Source organism: Eulemur rufifrons, chromosome 16, assembly GCF_041146395.1.
Source record: "Eulemur rufifrons isolate Redbay chromosome 16, OSU_ERuf_1, whole genome shotgun sequence".
Classification (NCBI taxonomy): Eukaryota; Metazoa; Chordata; class Mammalia; order Primates; family Lemuridae; genus Eulemur; species Eulemur rufifrons.
Genome location: NC_090998.1, coordinates 81713492 through 81737318, shown reverse-complemented (window position 1 = coordinate 81737318; position 23827 = coordinate 81713492).

Genomic DNA, 23827 nt, shown 5'->3' with positions numbered 1-23827 from the left:
TACTCCACCCCAACTGTCAGTTCTTCTAGGAGAAAGGACTCCCTGGCATCCCTGACTACACCCTGCCTTGTACCAGGTGCACGGCAGCAGCCTGACGGAGTGGTGGCAAATTGAACTCTGGGATTATTGGGGGCTACTGAGCGTCTCACACTGCAAACAGCCCTGAGAAATAGGAGTGTATTAAAGTGGAGCCTGGCTGGGCACATGGGAGGAGAATGCTTCAGGTGCAGCGCTGACGACTATCTCCCCAGGTAAAACCGAGCCATGGTGGTGACGGCCATCGGTCCCTGCAGTCCTAATGGGTAGCTGGGTTAGTCTGCCAAGTCTTCCTGCCTGTGAGAAGGAAAAGGAATGCGGGGGAGCCAAGCCCAACGTGCATGGCTCTGCCCCAGACGCCAAAGTGGCTTTCTGAAAGATTAATGGGGCCTTTGGCTCTCAGCTTCTTAACAAGGGAGAAGGGAAAAAGCTTTCTGAAGAACAGCAACGGCTTCTGGCAGGGATTCCAGAGCAGGGAGTGAAGGCTGCAGGATGGCCCCTGGGTGCTTTTTTCCCAATTCTGGCTTTATTTTCTTCCCACAGTCTCTCACCATCCTGCTTCTCCTGCTTGCTTCCTCTTCTCATTTCTTCTTTGGTGTTTTGGACTCCCGGAATGATTTCTGCCTTTGCTTCCATCTGCACTGCCATTCAGTCCTCCTGTTCTCATTCATGGGGGGTGGCAGGGGTACTCTGCAGGGTAGAAAGACGCAGACTGTGGGGCGCAACCTGGACTTGCAGCTCAACTCTGCACATTTCTAACCTGCGTGTAGAGGACATGGATTGTGTGTGCTCCCTTCTTTGGGGGGTGGCATCCATATGTGTCATTGTGGAAATATTCAGCCCTAATGAAGGAGATTCTGGTGAGGATGTCAGTCATGTGGCAGCTCCACTTGCTGGGCCACAGCGGTGGGCATGTGATCAGAGCTTGCCATTCCGCCCGATGCACTAATTGGTCCAAGGCATCAAGGCAGGGCCAATCAGGCACCTTCTGGGGACGAACGCAGGCTGCAAGCAGGAAGACGGGGGCAGCCTGTGGCTTCTGGGACCGTCTTTGCTCCCTGTGGAGGAGAGGCTTCCAAAAGGTGGAGTGGCCCAGAACAGAGCAGCGTCAAAGGCACGGCACGGAGGGCACCTGGATCCAGGAAAGAAGCCTCCTCAATCCTGCACCCTGTAGATTTCCATAGTACTCGCCACTATGTTTTTGTTTTGTTTTGTTTTTTGTTTTCTTAACTAGTTTGAATTTGGTTTCTGTCATTTGTAACCAATGGAGCCCTGATGGTCACACTGTGTGACTTCAGGGACCTCATTTAACTTCTTGGAACCTCAGTTTTCTCACCTAAAAATGGACTCCCCAACTCTCGTGCTCATCTAAACAGAGTGCGTCCATACTAAAACATGCTCTTCTCTCCTGTAATAACAGGCCTTCTTGTACTCATTTCTCTACCAGACTTTTCTCCACTAGACTGAGAGTTGAGGGGTTGTGTCTTTTCATCTTAGTATTTTCAGCACTCACCCCAGGCATAGAAGGGGCTCAGTAATTGTTGACTTACTTCCATTTTTCCTTCTTTCTTTCAGGAATCTAATTACAGCCTCCTTTTTGTACCTCTTCGTTCTTTCCTTCTATTTCCTTTCTTTCCTAGGCCAACTTATAGCCAATTTCCCTTAATCCTCCTGCAGGTAAGTTTTCTTGCCTGGGTACTTGGTGTATATGCAAAAGTTATGGTTCTTACTAATTGTGTGCCCAGGTGATGCTATAAAGAAGGTCTGTCCTGCCATCTTTGTCAGGGGAGGGGAACTAGCTACTGTGCTCACAAGTGGCTAGCTGCTAGGAGTATGACAAAGCTTTAAGGACCAGAAATGATTGCTGGTGCAAGAATTATGTCTAACTGTAGGGAATTTTAGTTTAGAGGTAAAGTGAGAAATCATGAAATTCAGACACTATTTCTTTCCCCACCACCCCAAGCCAAGCCTGGCTGGTGCAATCTTCCTCACAAGGGACATCTTTGCTATTTCAGTTACACTGAAGCATTCCCACACCAACTCATGGTGATCCCAAGGTGAGCATGTTGCCAAGCAAATTCCTTTGTCCTCCTTCTCCCCAAATCTGTTCCTTCCCCTGGGTTTCCAGTCTGGGTAAACGGCACCAACATTCTCCCAACTTGGGTGATCATATTAAACTTCTGTCACTTTGTCCCCACATCATGAATATTCCATCTCAAACCCATCTCCCCTTTTACTGTCATCATCCTAATTCAGGACCAACTGACATTTCACCTGTGTTATTTCAGGAGACTTCTATCTGCTTATAGAGGTTTAGCGTATTGCTCTTGGTAATGTTGCTAGCAATGGGCAGTTCTGACTCTAAAGTCCATGTCTCCCACTTGCTATGGACTCAGTTGTGTCCCTCCTCCCACCCCAAATTCATAATTCTTATGTTGAAGCCATAACCCCCAATGGGATGGTATTTGGAGATGGGGCCTTTGGGAGGTAATTAGGTTTAGATGAGGTCATGAGGGTGGGACCCCCCCATAATGGGATTAGTGCTCTTACAGGAAGAGATACCAGGGAGTTTAATTGATCTCTCTGTCTCCATGTAAGCACAAAGGGGACTGGTGAGCACACAGCATGATGAAAGTCATCTGCAAAGCAAGATGAGAACCCTCACCAGAACCTGGCCATGCTGCCGCCCCGATCATGGACTTCCAGCCTCCAGAACTGTGAGAAAATAAACCTCTGTTGTAAGCCACCTACACTGTGGTATTTTGTTATGGCAGCCCAAGCTAACTAAGACACCACCCAAAATGTGCTACAATTAACATACAGATGAAGGAATGAGAATAGTTATCATAGATGCTAATTGTTTGGAGAAACACTTTTGGCCAAAGCTCTTAGCCTGTGAAAAGGACTGCTCCCCTTAGGAAAATTCATGCCCTCTATCTATATTTTTGGATAAGTCAGTGTCATTACTTATGTGATGATCACACCTCATGTTATCTTGTTTTCAAAAATAACTGTTGTATGTTGCTATTTAAATGTAAGGTTTATTCATGCCTGGGGATTCTCAGCTTTTCTTGCACCATCCTGGCTAAAGAAAACAAGTAGCTAAAATAGTTTCCCTTTAATTAATAAAATTTCCCTGAAGACAAGTGCCCAGGTTAGTAAGATACACAGCCATAGACAGTCATTTCAGTGGTTCACCACTTTTTTCCTAAATTCATTTATATTAGAAAGGCCTAGTGATTATTGAAGCCCTGACTCTTGGATGTTCTCAAGTTCTCCAGCCTTTTGGGTCCCGCCTGCCTGCCTGTCTTTAATGTAAAATCACAGGGCTTATGCCCTAGCCTTTGACAATAGCAGAATCTGGCGGGGCTGTCCTATTTCAGGAGAAACAAAAAGCAGCTTAAGAAGGAATTGTGAAAGGCTTTATATATGTTAATTATAGTCACCGAGGTTCAAAACACAGGGAAGGGGAACCAAACCAGAATGAGAGGAATATTGTAGTAGGAGTCTATTAGTCAGGGTGATGTTAGGTTATGCTGCAGTAACGAACTCCCAGCTCTCAGTGACTTTCATATGAAAATTAATTTTGGTGACATGTAGTCCATTGCAAGTCCCATGGCTCTCCAGGGAAACCCCCTTTCAAGTAGCGATTCAGGGAGCCAATATGCTTTTATCTTGCAATTCTGATCATCTCAACACGTGGCTTCTGAGGTCATAGAGCTCAGGAGAGAGAGAGCCAAAGAGTCATAAAGGAGCTTTTCACTACTCAGCCTGGAAGTGATGGTTCCATTTGTGTATAGTCCACTGACTAGGAATAGTCGTGTGGCTTTGCCCAACTTGCACAGGAGGAGCTCATGCATATGCAATGAGCAATCAGTGTCTGCCCTGAGGGCAGGGCTCAGGTCAATTAACTTACTTTTAATTCAATTACGAGGCAATCCCTTAGAATGTGTGAAACTTTCGTCTTTATATGTCTGTACTTTCTATTCTTAGAAACTATAGCAGAAGAAGGAGAGCGGGAAGAGAGGTAGAAGAGGAAGAATGTGATTTACTCTCCAATCTGGCTTTCATTTCCTTGGCAGACAACTTGAAATTTACATTTGATCTCATGTTAGAGACTTTAATACTTTTTAAAAGAGCATTACAGAATAGTCTGGCAATCTGCATTCTAATTCTAATTATTTCATTAACTAATCTGTGACCTTGAATGTCTAACTTTGCTTCTCTGGTACTTAGTGTGCTCACTGGAGCATTGGGAATGGTCATTCATGGCCCTCACCAAGTTATTGCAAAGCTCAAGTTCAATGCCTGAAGGGCCCACCAAAGTACTCCACTCATAGTGGGTGCTAAGGAGTTGGTTGAATGAATATCCATAAGCAGATTAACTGCTTCCCATCTATTTTAACAGAAACTATTAATACTGTAATATTAACCATAAATGGTTCAAGGGGCATAGGGGTCACTTTAGTCCATTAGAATGTCATGGTTGATAAATTCATTCCTGTGTGGAAATGTTCTAAAATGAAAATAACTCTCATTCTACTCCACCGAGCTATTGCAAAACCCAAATTAGATTATCTGTGAAAAGGCTGTATACACAGTATGTTGGTATCAATAGTATTGTGACCAGTATGGTTATGTCGTCACATAGGGCCCTGCACTTACAGAATTCCACACTTGGCTTACTGGTCTGTTATTGCCATCTTGAAATTCTTAATAATTTTTTAACAAGGGGCCCACATTTTCATTTTTCACTGGGCCCCACAAATTATGTAGCTGGTCCTGGTTGTGACTCAAAATATTGCTTCTTTTTATAAAAGAAGGGTAGTTTTAGATGCTATTTCTGGTCCCTTTCGTTCCTAAAATTATATGAGTCTAAACAATATTCCAAGTGTTGTGCCATTTTTATTTATTTATTCATTTTTAAAGCACTTTTACTTCTACCATTCTTCTATTTCTAATCAAACATTTTTTAAAGTATCTGTTATTTCTCACAAGCTCTCAATCTTTCAGTTTCCACTCCTGTGAAGCTCTGGGAAAAGATTTTACTTTCCCCACTAGATTCAGTCTACTTAGCTAAAATCCTTAGAGACAATTTCAACTTTGTGTTTTTATGAGGCCTCTGTCAAAGTATGCCGGGCTGTACACTTAATGGTCTGGTTTCTAGACTGAATGTTTGCATTGGTATTGAGTAATGTGTTTTATGTTTTTGCAAAAGGACATATTTTTTAAACATCTACTTTAGAAAGAGAACTGTGGAGTTACAGTAGTTATAACGCTCTGCTTCTGAACCAGAGAAGCTAAAATGTAGCAGAAAATGTCAAAGACTTGGCTTGGCATTAGTAGATTTATATTCAAGTTATTGTTTCGTCATTTACTGGATGTGTGAGCCTAACAGAGTTGCTTAAATCTTCCTGGGCCTTAGTTTTCTCATCTGTAAAGTAGGGTGGCAGGGGCCAGGGCCAGGATAGGTAGTACCTACTTCATAGGGTTCTGGGGGGAAGATATGAAAATCATGTTCTTAAAATTCCTTTTAAGGGGTGATGTCTCCATAAAAAAGGACTAACACATTATAGAGTTTTTTCATTCTAAACAATTTCATCCCATGAATGAATTAATCAGCCACAGTAAGCTAAATAACTAAAACGACCCTGTGCCTTTAGCTTCACAGATTCCACCGGGTTAGGTAGAAAACAGGTTAACTTGTTGATGGATGTAAATTTGATGAATATCTTTTGAGCATCCTCTGTGAGCTTGGCACACACCAAGAATTCTGATATTAGGTCACAATCTAATATATCCTAAAAAACAAAACTATATAGCATTATACATTCCATCATAAATATTCTATCAGTAAATATTTATGGATGTTCACTGTATGCCAGGTTCATAATATGAAGATTTTTAAAGGAGAAATAGGAGCTGCTATGGAGAGTATAACAGAGAATCTAACTAAATTTTTTAAAACATTTTTTAACATGGCAAAGGGGGGGGAATTTTTATAAAATGCTGGAAGTAGAAATCCTCAAGTAATTCAGAGAAAAATGCTAGGATGGGCCATTTCAGTTGAGGAAAGGTAACCCTTGAGCCAGGGCTGGAATGGGTAGGGGAGAGAAGTAGAATATTAAAGGTTCTGCATAATAGCATAAGAATAAAAAATGTCTCCAAAGAACCTCAAAAGGAAGAGAGTAAAAGAACCTAGACTAGAAGGAACCTGAGGGAGATTAATGGAGAGAAGAGATGGGGAAAGAGAGAGAGACAGTGACGTGAAGATGCAGGAAGGTGGGCCCTTAAAAAAGGGGGTGGCCAGGGAGAAGCCACTGCTTCCAGTTGTGTCAGCTGTGCACTGCACAACTCTAGGGATATTTCAGCCCCCTGGTTCATAAAATTATTAGAAAAATTTCTCAGCAGGTGATAATAAAGATCTTCAGGGAGGCACTTTTTTCTAATTTACACAAAGCCATCTTTTGGACCACCAGGACTACAGGAAGGACTACAGGACTACATTGGGCCAGGGAATTTTGAGAATAGCTCCTCACTTTATGTTGTTTCCAACAACAGAGTGCTGCCAGCCCATCGCTCCTGGGTATCACCCCAAAATCTTCACTTAAATGACACTAGACGTAATTTCCTTGTATGGGTGGGAGTTTGGAAAACATGGGGAAAAGGTCAGGTTGGTGGACATAGAGTAGTGAAAAAGGAAGAGTTCTACAAGGAGACATCAGTAAAAGATCAAGAATTCAGCAGAAACCTGGAGTCACCAGGACTCGCATAATTACCTAGAGAATCCCCATGGAGGTGAGGGGTTGGGGGGCGGGGCACAATGCAGTTCCCATTCTTGGTGAAATGGGTTCCAACAATTTTTATGTAATTAGCATAGGACAGGGTGACTCCAGCAGGTTGGAGAACTTGGGGTCTCTAAAAAACCAACATCAGTATTATAAGTTACAACATTAGATGTGTCTTTCAAATAAAATTCTCCCCGCCCCACAGATACTCAAGCTATTCGGTTAGTCTTTTTATCCTTAAGGGCACACACAAAAGGGCGCTACTGAGTTTTAAACTCTGCCCGCTAGATATGGTCTGATGGATAAATTTCCAGGCAATGTTACCAAAAAACTTGGAACCATCTTTCTCTTATCCAAACTCATTTTATGACTTTAGGAAAAATCCTGTGACCTCCATGACCTCAGATAAAAACACCTGTCTCACCTCTCCAATCATTTGTAATCAAAACAACAAGAGCTTCCTTGGATGGAAACATTTTTGGAAAATGTAAAAGGGCTGTAGAAATGGAGGAAGTTATTTATGCAAAGGTACATTTTCTTATTCCTGGCCTATTGAGGACCACATTCAGAACTGCAAGGGGCCCTGGCTAGGCCATCCTTCGCTGCAGAGGGGACACGCAGGCCCGATCTAAGTGGTTGCAGCTGCTCGGAAGTGGTGCTCGCTGGGTCCCAGGAGGTGTCCCAACGTTCCACAGCAAAGGTTCTCATTTTACTTGAAAGTACAGCGTTCTCCACCCCTCACCACCCCCAGAATTTGTAATCTAGATTCTAAACCACATGTAGTCATGCCAAACATTTTTTTCTGAGATTGTCAAACTTTTGTAGCTAATTATCAGTTGGAGTCAGTGTAACGAAATCTGAATTTCTATGCTGGATTGTATTAAAATGCCTCTGATATCAGCCAGGGGCTGTGGTAAGTGTGCTGCTAGGACATGCAATGAGGTTTCTTTTTCTCCAAGCAACGCCCCAACAGGATCTACGAATCAGTCCTCTTAACTGGAATGGCAGAGACTTACTGTAACTAAGCCCTATCGCTTCCGCTTTTAAGAAACAATGAACTATTTCCTGGCTTTTCAATTAGGAAGGCATTTGGGGACTTTGAAGGGAAAAATGTGATGTATAATAAATATACTAAAGAAAAAGCATGAATTAATAATAGTTTAGAAGGATCCTCCAAGTGGGTGCCTTATAGCTCAGGACTCTGCATTTACTGCTCAGGAAAATTGAGCTTCCCTCAATGCTATAATGAATGCCCAGGGAAATCCAGAAAACACAAAAAACTCACTTCAACTTCTAGGATTTGGCTCTAGACTTCAGTCTTTCCTTGAATGGGTGGGGTAGGCCAAAAGGTTGCGAATGACCCTTAGTGACTTTTCTCCTTTCATTGGAAACACAGTGAGGGCATGGCGGGGCCCAGAGATGAGCTTCCTCCTGCAGATCATTTGCTGGGAATGGGAGAAAGAGAGAGAGAAGGAAAACAGCTTGTGTCCTAGCATCTTCTTAAGACTTCTGAGCCTAATCAACATTTAAACTCTGGAAGGTGTGACCAGACTGGAACATGCCCCCCAAATCACTCTCATCTCGCCTTCCATCACTGGCCACCGAGAAATAGCTTCCCCTTGTCGGAAGCTCACCTGTCCACAGGCTCTTGGGAAGCTGTCCCCTCCTTGGCTTTTCTAACACATTGCTTCACCTCGGTTGTGCAGCATCTTAATCACTCCAGCTTCTTGCCTCTGCGGAGTTGCTCAAGTCCCCTCTATGCAAGGATGGAGGATCCCTTCTCTTCTCTTTCCATCGTGCCTGAATTTCAAAATTGTGCCACCTACACACTCCTTACCTCCTTTCCTTACATTTGCTCTGCCACCCACTGCCATATGGCTTCCTCCCCCTTCCTTCCCCTGAAACTTCTAACAAGCACCATGTACCTTCCATTGGCCATATCCTAAACAACTCTTTTCAATAATTATTGGGATTTACCTTTCCCCCCCAATTATTTTCACACTGATGCTTCTGAAATTCTTTCTTCTCGCCAGCTGTATGATAACGGTTTCTCCTTCTCCTGCTACTTCCAACTGCTCTGTTTCCATTTCCACTGTCAGTTCTTTTTTCAGTAAGGGCCCTTTAAATGTAGGACGGTCACAGGATTCCATCCTCACTTTTCTATGATACAAGTTTCTTCTTCTGTAAAACGAGGATGATGATGTTGCTGGTGGAAATATGAAATGGTGCAGCCGCTTTGGGAAATAGTCTGGCAGTTCCTCAAGAAGTTAAACATAGAGTTACTATTTGACATAGCTTTTCTACTCCTAGGTATGTACCCAAGAGAAATTTTAAAAACATACGTGAAAAAAATTTGCATGCAATTGTTCATAGCAACATAATTCATAATAGCCAAAAGGTAGAAACAACATGACTGTCCATCAACTGATGAACGGGTAAACAAAATGTGATATATATATATATATATATACACACACACACACATACAATGGAATATTATTCAAACAAAGAAATGAAATAAGTGGATACATACTATAGCATGAATGAAGCAGTTACAAAAGACTACATATTATATGATACCATTTATATGAAATGTCTAGAATTGGAAAATCTATAGCAATAAGAAGTGGATTAATGGTAGCCTAGTATTAGCAGCCATAGAGGACTTAGTCTGATTGTGCTGCTATAACAAAATAATACAGACGGGATAATTTATAAAGAATGGAAATTTATTTCTTATGGTTCTGGAGGCAGGGCAGTGGAAGATGGTAACTGGCATTGATGGCTGGTGAGGGCTACTATCTCCTTCAAAGACAGCGCCTTGTTGCTGTGTCCTTGTATGGTGGAAGGTGGAAGAGAAAAAGGGTAAATTCTCTCTGAAGAATCTTTGATAAGGACATTAATCCATTCCCCATGACTTAAACACTTCCCAAGGCTCCACCCCTTAATACCACCACAATGGGTATTAAGTTTCAACATGAATTTTGGAGGGGGCACCACATTCAAATCATACCAATAGTCAAAGGTTATATCACCTTGATACCAAAGCCAGGAAAAGATACAACAAAAAAACAAAACTATAAGCCAATATCCCTTATGAATACAGATGCAAAAATTCTCAATAAAATTCTTGTAAACTGAATTCAGCTTAATATCAAAAAAATAATTCACCACAAGGTGGGATTCATCCCAGAGATGCAAGGATGGCTCAACATACACAAATCTATAATTGTGATTCACCACATAAATAGAGGCCAAAACCAAGAACATATGATTCTCTTAATAGACACAGAAAAAGCCTTTGACAAAATTCAGCACCTTTTTATGATAAAAACTGGTAACAAAATAGACATAAAAGGAACATACCTCAAAATTATAAAAGCTATATATAATAAACCCACAGCCAATATCATGCTGAACAGGGAAAAATTCTGCTTAGAATTGGAACCAGACAAGGTTGCCCATTGTCACCACTTTTATTCAACATAGTGCTGGAAGTCCTAGCCAGAGCAATCAGGCAAGAGAAGGAAATTAAGAGTATCCAAATGGGGAAAGAGGAGGTCAAACTATCACTCTTTGCTGATGATATGATTTTTTTTTTTTTTTTTTTTTTGTTGTTGTTGTTGAGACAGAGTCTCACTTTGTTGCCCAGGCTAGAGTGAGTGCCGTGGCGTCAGCTTAGCTCACAGCAACCTCAGACTCCTCGGCTTAAGCGATCCTACTGCCTCAGCCTCCCAAATAGCTGGAACTACAGGCATGAGCCACTATGCCCGGCTAATTTTTTTATATAGATTTTTAATTGTCCATATAATGTCTTTCTATTTTTAGTAGAGACGGGGTCTCGCTCAGGCTGGTCTCGAACTCCTGACCTTGAGCGATCCACCCGCCTCGGCCTCCCAGAGTGCTAGGATTACAGGCGTGAGCCACCGCGCCCGGCCTACTCTTTGCTGATGATATGATCTTATATCTAGAAAACCCCAAAGATATTGCTAAGAAGCCCCTGGAATTGATAAATTCAGCAATGTCTCAGGTTACAAAATCAAAGTGCACAAATCAGTACCATTCCTATATGCCAACAACAGTCAAGCTGAGAACCAAATCAAAAACTCAAACCCTTCACAACAGCAACAAAGAAAATAAAGTACCTAGGAATATATTTAACCAAAGAGGTGAAAGACCTCTACAGGGTGAACTATGAAACATTGAGGAAGGAAATCGCAGAGAATGTAAACAAATGGAAAAACATATCATGCTCATGGATCAGCAAAATCAACATTATTAAAATGTCTATACTAGCCAAAGTAATTTAAAGATTCGATGCAATCCCCATTAAAAATACCAACATCATTTTTTACAGACCTAGAAAAAATAATTCTATGCTTCATATGGAAGCAGAAAAGACCCCATATAGCCAAAGCAACCTTAGGCAAAAAGCACAAATCAGGAGGTATCAATTTACCGGCCTTTAAGCTATACTACAGGGCTATAGTAACCCAAACAGCATGGTACTGGCACAAGAACAGAGACATAGACCAATGGCTCAAAACAGGGAACCCAGATATAAAACCATCCTCATATTGCCATTTGATCTTTGACAAAGCAGACAAAAACATACACTGGGGAAAAGAATTCCTAATCAATAAATGGTACTGGGAAAATTGGATAGTCACATGTAGAAGACTGAAATAGGATCCACACCTCTCACCACTCAAAAATTACTTTATGATGGATAACACACTCTAACCTAAGGCATGAAACTATAAGAATTCTAGAAGAAAATGTTGGAAAAACTCTTATAGATATTAGCCTAGGCAAAGAATTTATGAAGAAGACCCCCAAAGCAATCACAGCAACAACAAAAATAAATAAATGGGACCTGTGAAATTAAAAAGCTTCTGCACAGCCAAGGAAACAATCAATGGAATGAATAGACAACCTACAGAATGGGAGAAAATAGTTGCATGCTATACATCTGATAAAGGGCTGATAACCAGAGTCTACAAAGGACTCAAACAAATCAGCAAGAAAAAACCAAACAATCCCATTAAAAAGTGGGCAAAAACATGAACAGAAGCTTTTCAAAAGAAGATAGTGAAGGATGATTTGATGACTATGAGATTAATGAATAAATTAGGAGTGAAATGCTGAATTCAGAGATCGGCTTTAGAGTAGTTGTTAAAAGATCCCAAGAATGACCAAATTCACATGAGAAAGGAGTCTTTAGTCTATGAGAGATAAAATGATAGGGCAGAATCAGTGCTTGCTTTGGAGTTTATTCTTTGTTTTCTCACTAGCTAGATATATAACTTTGAGACCATAATTTACCTATTCTCTTTGGATCTCTGTTTCCTTATCTGTCAAATGGGAATAATAATGTCTTGCTTTCTATAATGCACTGCACTGAACCACTTTCAATCAAAAAGCTTGTTGCCCCATCGGCTTGGACTGCTTTTGGCAGAGAGCCTTCAGCTGAAGATTGCCTCCACTGCAGGGAGCATCCCCATTTAAGATTGTACCTCTTCCTAGGGTGGCCCACATCTAAGGACTGCTAGATGTGGGAGTGTAAAGGCTTGGCCATCTTGGTCCACCTGGAGACAACTTGGAAGGTTCACTCCAGTGTGAGAGCACCCTGTGAGGTCAGTGAAGGCTGTCACTGGGCCAGCATCACAGCTCAACTTTTCCTTTTGCCCACTCCAGATTATTTCCACTTCCTTTCTAAGGTGTAGATCCCAAAGACACTCCTTAATAAACATTTCACTTGCTAAATACTGTCTCATAGTATGCTTCCATGGAATCCAATCTGTAATGCATACCTAACTCAAGATGTATGTATGAATTTAGATATTAGATATTTATAATTGAAATTAGGACATACTAATTCATTTAGTGATGTTTAGACTGATGTACTGGAAACATTTTAATTACAGATGTTGACCAGAGGGATATTTTTCATTTTCTATCACTGCATAGCAAACCACTTGAAGATTTAGTATCTTAAAACAATGACAATTTACTTCTCATGATTGTGTGGACTGATCACGTGGTTCTTCTGCTTCAGGTAATAGCTAGGGTACTGGGAGGGCTGGAAGGTCCAAATGTCCTCATTCACATGGCTAGCAGTTGGTGGTGGTCACTGGCTGGATGCTCACCCAGAACTATCATTCAGGTATTTTGGTTCTTCTCCACATGGATTCTTGGATTTCCACACAACATGGCATCTAGGTTCCAAGAAAGAGCCTTCCAAGTTGACAAACCCAATATACAAGCACTTATCAAGCATGCACTCCCATCATGCTTGCCAACATCCGAGTGGCCAAAGCTAGTCAAGTGGCCAAGACCAGAGTCAATATTGGGAAGGTTGTCACAAGGGCTTGAATGCTGGGAGTCATGGTTTAGTGAGGACCACCAAAGTAGCAGGCTTTATGAAGAGAAAAAAGAAGCATTGGGCAAGTTTTTAGGGACCCAATGAGAACATTTCTTTCCCTCTTACCAGCTAGTAGTTTTTCTTTGATATCTTCTCTGTAACACTCACAAACTGTAGAAGGCAAATTTACTTATCAGATATCAGACTAGATGCCTAATCCTTTGCTAGGTGCTAGAAATATTTCACAGAGATAAAATCTACTCCTGGCTTCAAGGAAATTATGGTTATGTTAAGGAGACGGGTATGCAAATATGCAATTACAGGACAGTGTAATGTTATAATAAAAGTGTATACCTTCAAGGTAAAATGAGAGCCCAGAGGTGGGGGCACCTAAGTCTACTGGAGGGAGGAGAAGGAGGCATTTTCCAAGTAAACAAGAGCAGGGAAAAACATAGTCTAATAAGGATGAAATAGCATACACCATCTTGGCAGCCATTAGAATTACAGGTCAGTGCTCTGGGGTAAAAGGGTGTGTGTGTGTGTGTGTGTGTGTGTGTGCGCGCGTGCGTGCGTGTGAGTGACTGAGAAGAGATGCTTACAAGATACAGTTGGACAGGTACATAGAGATCATATCAGGAAGGATCTGGTATTCCATGTTAGAATGTTTCAGGCCTCCACTACCACCCCAAGGGGGATGGGGATCCGTGGAAGATTTCATCAGGGAGAGGCAGGGAGGTTGGATTTGTGCATTCACAGATTGGTCAACTCTGCATCCTGTCTGGGTTTGGTTTGCCGCATGCCATTCTTGTAGCATGAATCAGTGCTTCCACACATTTCCCCCAAAGAACAATCCCCTCTATAAAACATTAGTGAGCAATGCAGAATTTCTCTACATTTGCAGAGAAATGTAGATTTTTGCTACATTTGTACAATGTAGAGATTTCTACATCACTACAGAAAACTGAAAATTTCATGTGTGAGACTGAGGGTGTGAGGACTGAGTTCCAGGGTGTGCAGAATCTCACTCCCCAAGTCCCCATTCCTCAGGCCCTCCTTTGCCTGCTGGCTGGGACCCCATCTTTCTCTGGGCCCTTTTCTTGCAAAGCCTTTAGTTTCCTCTGAGTCCAAAAACAGTAGATGCTGGTATGGATGAAGAGAGAAAGGAACGCTTATACACTACTGGTGGAACTGCAACTTAGTACAACCCCTGTCGAAAACAGTATGGAGATTTCTTGAAGAACTTAAAGTAGACCTAACATTCAATCCAGCAATCCCACTACTGGGTATCTCCCCAAAGGAAAAGAAGTCTTTTTTATCAAAAGGACACCTGCACTCGAATGTTTATTGCAGCACAATTCACAATCGCAAAGATGTGAAATCAACTCAATACATGAGTGGATTAAGAAGATGTGACTCTAGGTCTTTATTCAGGAATCACACCTCCTGCCTTGCCATCTCTCCCTCTCTTCCCCTTTCTCATGCAGAACAATTGAGCTCTACTCCAGCACTTCCACTCCCAGCACCTCACCCAGCAAAGACTTGCCAAAGAAAGACCTTCACACACCTTAAAAGGTATCAGGGTATGTTAATTATATGAGCAAAATATCATTACATATTTCTGATGTATCTTTAAAATGTCAGTTTGGAAGCAGAATGAAGAAGGCATCTGGTTAGGGACAGGAGTGAGATTAACCACAGAGAGACCAATAACGAAGGTATTGCACCAGCCCAGGAAAAATCTGTGCACAGCCTCAGACAGGAGCAGAGAGGGAGGTGGAAGGGGAAGAAATGATAGAAATTAGGAGGTAGAATAAAGTAGATTTTGCCATGAATCCAGTCCATAACAGTCACTAAAAAATAGAGATGTTGCTCCCTCACGTAGAATAAAATTCATCAGGCTTTGGGACTATTTCTTGTGCCCGTCTCAGAAAGAGAAATAACAGCATGATAGGGAATTAAGCAATATGTTTCCATGGTGTTCCTTCCAACTCCCCCACCAACCATACTGGAAGTAGCAAGCGTGGCAATAAATAATGAGACTGATTTTTGAAAACACCAGATCTCACACATCAAAATAGGTATCGGCCCCTAAGTCACCACAGGCAACTGTCACTTATTCCGATAATGTTTGGCTTTGTTGAAATCCTTTCCAAACTCTTTGGCACCTGCATCAGGAGCCAGGATATGAGACACCCAATAGTCTGGTCTCATTACTTGATGGTGACTTTTAATTTTTTCTCTGGATAGCTTTAGCGACCATCAACATCCAAATTGCTTTCCAGACACCAAGGACCAAGCCTTCAACTTAAGAAAATATACTGGGACCCAAATACAGAAGGTCCTCAGCTGGGGCTTATGGTTAGAAAAACGGCCACAGCCCCTGGAGGCAGACAGACTTGTCACGAAGAGCCACTGGACAGACCGAGTCATTTCTGCCCGCCTCTTCAGTCCTACCTTCCTGAGCCCCACACATCATTAGAGCGTAGTCTGGGCAACTCCACCGGGTGTGACACTTCATTCCTAGGATGCAAGAAGCAAAAGCAATTCAAGGAGAATAGGCAAGGGCACAGGAGTCTGGAAACAAGCTTTCCTTAAAAAGTGCCACTGCTGGTTTACAGCAGAGTGAGGCTGGAACGGTGTTTTCCCTTAGTAGCTTCATCATTCAGCTGCAGGATCTACTTGAACCAGGGAAAGGCAGGCATTTTGGAGCAGTCCAGCCTTAAGGGGCAGCCCAGGTAGGTTCAGGATGGGCTGGACAGGCATTCCTGGTTGTCATAAAAGGAAAAGAAATGATAGTACTAGAAACTGTGAGTTATTAATGATTAAATACAAAGTGATTAGCACAATGCCAGACAAACAAAATTTGCTCACCTAATATTAAATAAATGTTCAAGAAAATCATGAGGATTTAAGCCAGGCATGGTGGCCTATACCTGTAGTACTTCTACTACAGAGGCTGAAGGGGGAGGATGTCTTGAGCCCAGGAGTTCAAGGCCAGCCTGGGCAATATAGCAAGACCCTGTCTCAAACCGCACCCCCCAAAAGAAAATCCTGGGGATTTGTTTTTGTCTTATGTTTTCTTTGTAAGTGGAAAAACAGATGGTACTATAACTGCCATGTACTGGCCACAGAGCCTACTGCTTCCACAAAGACTGCTAATTTCAGATGATTGCCTTTCCTTTATTTCACAAAGATGTCTGTTGTACTTACCTGTCCCAGACACTGTTGTAAGCACCATACAAATATTAATTCATTTAATTCTCATGTCAGTCTTATGAGCTGGATACTGTCATTATTATCTCTGTTTTACAGATGAGGAAACTAGAGCCTAAAGAGGTTCAGTAACTGGCCCAAGATCACTCAGCCACTTGGCTAATAAATGGCAGAGACTGTGCTCTTAAGGGCCACAATTTTCTGCCTTTTGAAATTCGACTTCGGCAGCCTTTTCACCCCAGGCCGCTGCTCCCATCCTGCAATCTTTTTTCACCCAGGGTTGCTTTTTTATTCTTTTCTTTTTTTTTTTTTTTTTTTACAGTGGACCAAGGATAAGTTGGGCCTCTAAGTTTCCTAAGATGTCACACTTAAAACAAAACAAAGACAAAAGAACATAGTTTATTAGAGCCAAAGACACCTCGGTGATCAATAGCCTAGGTATTACCAAATTTATTTTTCTTTGAATAAATCTTATTTTTTTAAAACAGTTTTACATTTACAGAAAACTTGTAAAGATAGGACAGAGGGTTCTCATATTCTCACACCCGTCCCTCCTATTTTTAACATCTTACATTAGTATGGTGCAGTTGTTATGATTAATGAATCAACATTCATACATTATTATTAACTAAGTTCATGCTATTCGGATTTCCTTAGTTTCTACCTAATGTCCTCGTTCTGTCCCAGGAGCCCATCTAGAATCCCAAGTTAATTTAATAATCACGTCTCCTTGAGTCCCTCTTGACTGACAGTTTCTCAGACTTTTCTTGTTTTTGACGGCCTTGACGGTTTTGGATGGCAGCGTGCGTGCATATGTCTGTAAACAAGCTCTGGTTGGAGGGGATGGGGGTCCAGAGCCCACACACTGAGCCTTCTCCCCAAACCACTGAAATCACTCTTACAAAGGTGACCAACAGCCCTCTTGTCCCCAAATCCAGGGGTCACATGTCAGTCCTCCTCCCTCTTTCCCTGTCAGCAGCATCGGCTGTTGTCCATCACATCCTCCTCGCCCTTGAGAACTTTCCTCTTAGTGTTCACGTTGTCACTTGCTCAATCCTCCTCCTATATTGCAGGTTGCTCCTTCTCAGCCTCTTTTTCTGGGTTCTCCTCTTCTCCTCTGTCATTAAATGCCAGTGTGCCCATGGGCCCGTCCTCTGTGCACACTCATTCCCTACTTACGCCCATTCAGTGTCACGGCTTAGACACCATCCCTGTGCTGGTGACTCGCTTACAGCTATGGCCAGCCCAGACCGCTTCGCTTGACTCTAGACCCGTAAACCAGATGCCTCGCACCGCATCTCCACTAGCGACTGAACTGAACATGTTCAACCCGAATCCGTTCCCTCCCCGCCCCGAACCGCTCCTCCCCACTGAGCGCCACTTTTCTGCAAATGGCATTACTGTTTCTAGCTCCCAGGCCGCAAGCCCTGCCTTTCTCTCACCCTACATTTCATCAGTCGCGACTCCTGCCGGTCTGACTCCGCATCTGAGCGTTTCTCTTCCACAGTTCTCAGCCCGATCGGGTCACCATCAGCTCTGATCTGGATTTTGCAAAAGTTTCCTAACTGATCTCCCGAATCCCACCTTGACGATCTACATCCTCTTTGCTACATTTTAAAATGTACGTCATTTCTTGTCATTGATTTTTCTCAAACCCTCCGGTGAGGGTGAGTTCTGACAGTCCCCCAGGGTTCGCAAGACCTCCACGGCCACGTGCCCCATCAGCTCTCCAGCCTTATTTCCTGCCGCGCTACCACTGACTCCACTTCCCCCACTGGCCTCCTTTCCTGTTGCCTCAATGTGCCAGGCTCGCTCCACGACAGTCTCTGCACAGCTGTGCCTTCTGCCCGACAGCTCCACCCCGGCCGTCTGCATGGGTCTGCCTCCTCACCTCCTTCACACCCCGCTGTGCATCCTTCCCCGTCTCCGTGTCCTTACCCACCTCGTTACTCTTCTCGGCACTTGCCATTGCCGACATAGATCACGTGTTGCTGTCCGGCTCCCTGCTGGAAAGCAAGCTCAGTTCAGAGAGAGCAGGCGCTTTGTTTTCACCCATCGGTGCTTAGAGCAATGCCGGCACACTGGAGGGGCTTAATGAGTAACGAATGAATAAATCCCGTGAAGAGCCCCATAAAACACTTCCAGGAAATCCCAAACCCCCAAATCCCATTCTTCCATTTAACAGATCAGAACCTGAGGCCCAAAGAGAAGTAACTTGGTCAAGGTCACCCGGGGTCAGTGGCAGAGCGAGGCCCAGATTCTGGGTGACCCAATTCTCAATGCTGCCCTCTCTCTTCATGTGTGTCCCAGTGATGGTGGAAGGAATAGTGTCAGCTTCTGCCTGTCAGGCAACCCTGGGAAGGTGGTGCTTCAAAAGGTGATCCCAGGAAACTGAAGGCAGAGAGGTGGGCCTGGAGGCTGGACTGTGACACCCACAGAGGGGACACGATGTGGACCCATCCCCCTAGTGACCAGGGAAGTCAAAAGGAAAGACAAAGTCTGGAAGACTTTGTGAAAGCAGCTTGCTAAATAATTGAATGTGGTGACTAAATGCACAAAAAGAAAAAAAAATTGAAGTGATTTCAAGGAAGGAGGGCCTATGTTTAATTTATCTTTGTATCTTCCATGCCAGTACTTAGAATATAGTGGGTACACCCCCAACTATTTATTACCAGTCACAGTAACGAGGAAGATCAGAAGGATCACAATTTAGGGTTGTGCTAATGAGTCAGGCTCTCTAAATGCAGTGGACAAGAACACAACTTGGGGTCAGATAAACCTCAGTAAAACCTCATCTGTCTTTGTTACTGGCCAGGTGATCATGGGCAAAAAATTATTCTCTCTAAACCTTAATTTTTGTATCTCCAAACTTGAGTAATTTATATGGGAAGGAGAAAGAGAGAGAGAGAGAGAGAGAGAGAGGGAGAAGAGCTAAACACATTTATACAATGTGCTTACTTAGCTCAAGGCTCAGCAATGTGAGGCCCTCAATAAATGTTCACCTTTGTTTCCTATCTCAGTGGCTTCTGCCTTCCTTGAAATCCGTGCCCTCTCGTTTCTGGGTCTGCAACACAGAATTCCTGGTTCTTCTCCCTCCCTTTCCTCAAGGGGGTCTAGAGAGGAGAAAGAAGGCTCCTCTCATTCAATCTACTTCCCACCTCTGAACTTGGGGTTGAACTGGTGTTCTCCATCTGCTCAGCTAGCAGGTTTCTCAGGAGGACCTGGGCATCGTGATAAATGCATGAATCACATCAGCTTTGCTGAACAGAGTCATGAGAGTTACATGGGAGCCCAGATGTGAATGACAGAGCCAGGGTGGGCCTGCTATTCCCATGCATACCTCCACCTCTGTGTTTATATCTCACCTTTGATAATGGTGTTGACTCCAGAGAAATAACAGTTTGACCCTTATCTCTGGACTCAGAGGAGGTGGGAGGGCCTTGGTGTTTCATTCTGAGCACAAGAGGAAAGCTGCATTTGCCCTTCCCAGAATCCTGTGCCGTTCCCATCTGAGGCCTGCCAGCTTCGGAGGTTAAGTCTCCGAGACTAACGGAAAGCGGGGGCTGGAAGAATTTTGGAGGGAGTCCAGGGCTGCCCGGCCAAGCCAACCCAAATAATTCAAACAAGCAAAAATTTGCTTGAACTTGAACTGGCTGTCTAGACAGTTGTGATTATATGATTCTATGCAGGTAGCTGTGTGACCTTGCACTTCATTTGGCCCCTGCTGAACTTGGTTGGAGGCACATGTCAATGAGGGTCTTGGTGTGGGTTGTCCCCAGAATGAAGAATTTCAGTGCAGTCAACTTACTCAGGGGGTGACTGTAGAGTATACTATGGTACAGGGCTGGGAGAGGGAGCTGGAGAAGGGAAAGGTGATAAAGGGTGTGGGCTGGTCAGCTAGTTACCACTGTGGGCCACTGGAACTGAATCCTGCAGGGTGACTATCAAGTTCACTGTAGAAATGCCTCAGACCACACCCTAATGAGAGAGCACAGGAGCTGGGCACTCATCCACCAATGCTCCTCTGACTCCTATACCCTGGACTTTGCTCTCCATAGGCTGACAGTCCAGGCAGAGTAGCAGGTGTGCATGGTAAAGAGCCTTCAGTGTATGGAGAAGAAAGTCCAGGGGACAGGAGTCAGGCATTGCCAATGTCTGCCACCAGTGGGTCGAAACACAAAGCGTCCTAAATCAAAAGTGTTGACCATTGAGATCCAATCCCAGATTGTTGACTGACAGTCACTGAGATGTAGAAGTTAGGAACTTTGTCAGACAATTTCTCCCTCTTCCAGGAGTCCCTTCTAAATAATAACTATATCTATTGAGTGTTTACTGTGTGCCAGACACTTAAATTATCTCATTTCATCATTTTAACAGCACTAGGAGAGGAGAACTGTTAATATGCATCCACCTAACATGTAACTCACATTGCGTGGATGAAGTAACCGAAGCTCCCAGAGTCCAGGAACTTGCCCAAGATCACATAATCAATAAGGGTGCCTCGTTGCATCTTGCTCATTTCCGGATGGACTTTTGCAGGGAAGATGGAAGGAAATGGGCATTTGCAGAGCCTACGCTGAGCACTTTCCCACACCTGCTCTTCTGCAATGCTCAGAGCAGCCCTGAGGGCTTGGGGCCAGGAGCCCATGTTGCAGGTGAAGAGCCTGAGTGGGGGTCAGAGATACGAAGCGCCCTGCCCACACCCAGAGCTAGGGAAGCAATGGGGTGAAGTGGGCTACAGGGGCAGGTGTCTGCCAAAACTCAAAGCAAGGGTCTCCTCTTCATGACCCTCCTCTCCTGCCTCCCTGGGCAAAAGGAGTCATTCTCTCATTCCTGATCCACACATATGTTCTATCAAAGCACTTAATGATATTCTTTTTTTTTTTCAGCTCATTATGGGGGTACAAAAGTTCAGGTTATATATATTGCCCATGTCTCCCCATCCTCCCTAGTCTGAGCTTCAAGTGTGTCCATTCCCTAAATAGTGCACATCGCACTCAACATGTAGGTATGCACCCATTCCCTCCCCCCACCCACATCCCCCCAGTCAGAACTTCAATAACAATTCACTTAATGATATTTTATCATGCATTATTGGTTTATAAATACGTGTTCTTCCACTGAGAATCCTCTGCCGATCTTTGAAACTCCAATTCCAATAAAACTATACTGAGCAATGTATCAAAAAAATAAATGAATAAATGAATGAATGCAACCTAGGTTCAAGTCTCGGCACCGCCACTTTTATTGTGGGCTTTGGACTCAGAGAAGCCTGGATTCACCTGCTGTAGACTGTGCCTTGCCACCCAGGCAGCTTGGAGCCCCAGGATGGCCCTTGCCGACCAGGAGGCCCCAGGGGACTGTCCCAGGGATCCTGTCCAGCAGCTCTCACTCCTCTCCAACCACCTTTAAAACTTGCCTTGCCTTTTGTCTCATTCCCTCAAGGTCTAGCACAGTGACTAAAGCTTCTCCCACAAATCTACTCCCCCTAAAGTGTTAATGGCCACTAAGCACTTAATGTACTGCCTTTGCATGGCAATTTATATTTTAACAAGGAACTGCTAAACACTCAATGCCTTAGCTCATCAGAATAATGAACATAATAACTAATAATTACTTAGTTGCTAGTATTTGCCAAGCACTCTTTTAAGAGTTTTACAAGTTTAAGCCTCACACTAATTCTACCAGGGAGGTTGTTAGAATAAACTCTCAAATTTCCATGAAACCTTTTCCCACCGGCCTGTCATTGGGGTGTGAAATCTCATCATCTGATGTGTCCTCAATCAATGAGCGAATCCCTGGCACACAGTAGGAGTCTGGGTTCCACAGAGCACTCTCTGAGCGAGGATGTGAGTAGAGGTAGTACGCTGGGGAGGTGCACAGGGAAGGGGAGGCAGCCTAGAAAAGGGCATGTTGCCAGCCCAGCCAACCCTGTGGGCTACTGGAGCTCAATCCTGTAGGGACACTGGGAAATGGCGTAGAAACGCACCCCAGCATCATCTCACCGCAGGAGTGAAGGAGCTGAGGCATTACAGGGAAGCTCTCCTCAGTCTTTGGAAGGGGACTGTGCCCAGGAGCACCCGCTCCTCCCAGTTGCATCTGGCAGTGGGTGTGGGCAGAGTGGCTTTGGAGAACTCTCTTAGATAAAGAGAGACAGACACTGGCAGAAGAAGTTGGTCGGAGGCCACCCAAGTGGTAAGGCCCACAGGATATGGACAGGCAACAAATCATCTGCTACAGTGTTTTTTACTAAATTTTTGTTGAATGAATGAGGCAGTGGTGATAATGGGAGGCAAAAAAAAAAAAAAAAAAAAAAAAACCCTGATTTTCATTGGTTTGGTATGACTGTTAGGCTTTCTTACAATCTTAGTGATTTTTCCACCATTCAGAACAACTCTACCAACTCTGAACATCCAGGGTGTCAGATCTAGTCAGTAGCAAGAGAAAGATGCTTCCTGAGAGTCCCAGAAACATGGACAGAGTTCTGGTTTCAAATCGTTCAACCCCCATGATTACATTTTCCACCAGTCTTCTGAATCATTCATCACATAATACCAAGGCCTCTGCAGTAGCTATTAGGAAAGCAAAAAGACCTAACAGGGCAGATGTCATCAATTTTTCGTGCTTTCTCACTAGTGAATTTGACCACAATTCTAACCTTGGTAACACGAGCCCAGTGGAAACTATGTGCAGTGCATGTGTGGATTAAATTTTCTGTTGATTTCCTTTGATTTATAGGTTAAAACTCAGCCAATGCAAATCTTTCCCCTACTCTACCAATTTCTGTCTTGAACTAAGTGTTTAATATTTTCTTAAACTATAATTTTTTATTATTCTTAGCCTCATACAATTATTTTTCAAAAAGCCCTGCACAGGATTGGAGGGCAGTTTTTCTGTTTTTGTTTCCAGAATTATTTCACATTTCTGAATTAACATAGCTCCAGGTCCAGAGAATGACAAGAGCCCATTGCTCTTGAACATAGGTTTCTCATGTTGGTTTTCTCATGACACAGCAAACAAGAAAACAAGAGCTTCAGATACCCAAGGAACACGTGGTGATGGCGCGGGGGCCAAGGACGGGAAACAACTGTGACACAATCCTCCCTGGAAGAACCTACCTTCCCCAGGAAAGGTCCTCCCCCTCCTCTTCCTCCTCCTTCCTCTTTCTCTTCTTTCTTTGGTTGCCAAGTGGAACATTTTTTGTAAGATACATAATGTGCCTTAAATTCCAAGGTCACGTTTCAGAGAGCATTGGAACATTGCTCAAAAGGAGAGCCCAAGAAGTCATTTGTAGCTTTGAGAAAACATGAACAGGTTTGGGGGGGTCTTGACAGGGGGTTGTCCACCAGGGACAAACAATAGCTCTATTAATTGTAAACGAACACTGCCACTTGGCCACTTTGAGGGCCTCGTGCCAGGGAACCAA